Source organism: Micropterus dolomieu, linkage group LG01 (assembly GCF_021292245.1).
Source record: "Micropterus dolomieu isolate WLL.071019.BEF.003 ecotype Adirondacks linkage group LG01, ASM2129224v1, whole genome shotgun sequence".
Lineage (NCBI taxonomy): Eukaryota > Metazoa > Chordata > Actinopteri > Centrarchiformes > Centrarchidae > Micropterus > Micropterus dolomieu.
This window is the reverse complement of record NC_060150.1, coordinates 18,189,900-18,191,010: the sequence shown is the minus strand read 5'-3', so window position 1 is coordinate 18,191,010 and position 1,111 is coordinate 18,189,900. Positions and strand designations below refer to the sequence as shown.

The window sequence follows — 1,111 nt, the reverse complement described above, 5'->3', positions numbered from 1 at the left end:
GCCATGACACGGAAGTTGTCGTAGCTTCAGTGTACATGCTCACATCTGGACCAAACTGTACATGTAGGATGAGAGTCCCGCCCTGAACACATGTACATGCTGATATTCACCCACAGTCATAGCGCCACCTGCTGGCAACAGGAAGTGACTTTTAACGAAGCAGCCCCCGCCGCACGTTTCACCTACGTGCACGAATTTTCTGTGGTACGTGTATCTTGTCCAGACGCACAAAAAAGTCTCTTGGAGCCATAGCCTAAACCCAACAGGAAGTCGGCCATTTTGAATTTTACGTCAAATTTAGGATGATTTACACACTACGTACTTTAACGAACTCCTCCTAGGGATTTAGTCCGACCGACCTCAAATTTCTGCTGTGCCTTCTAAAGGCATTGAAGATGAAAAGTTGTGCTATCTCTGAATTTTCGTCAATGGGCGTGTCCGTGGCGTGGCGTCAAAGATCAACTCTTCGCCATGACACAGGAAGTTGTTGTAACTTCAGTGTACATGCTCACATCTGCACCAAACTGTACATGTAGGATGAGAGTCCCGCCCTGAACACATGTACATGCTGACATTCACCCACAGTCATAGCGCCACCTGCTGGCAACAGGAAGTGACATTTAACGAAGCAGCCGCCGGCGAACGTTTCACCTACGTGCACGAATTTTCTGCGGTACGTGTATCTTGTTCAGACGCACAAAAAAGTCTCTTGGAGCCATAGCCTAAACCCAACAGGAAGTCGGCCATTTTGAATTTTACGGCCATTTTTGGATGATTTACACACTCCGTACTTTAACGAACTCCTCCTAGGGATTTAGTCCGACCGACTTCAAATTTCTGTTGTGCCTTCTAAAGGCATAGAAGATGAAAAGTTGAGCTATTTGCGAGTTTTCGTCAATGGGCGTGTCCGTGGCGTGGCGTCAAAGATCAAGTCTTTGCCATGACACAGGAAGTTGTTGTAACTTCAGTGTACATGCTCACATCTGAAACAAACTTTACGTGCTTGATAACTCTCCCACCCCGCAGACATCTACACACCAATACCGATTTATATTCATAGCGGCAAGTGCTATGTAGCTCCACATAGGGGAGACAGGAAGTGACATATAAC

General features: G+C 46.6%; 1 protein-coding gene across 1 annotated transcript in view; it reads right to left on the bottom strand.

Annotated features, from left to right (window-relative positions):
- Positions 1 to 1,111, bottom strand: part of LOC123970429 (kinesin heavy chain-like) — a 34,530-nt gene that overhangs the window by 18,761 nt on the left and 14,658 nt on the right. The window lies entirely within an intron of this gene.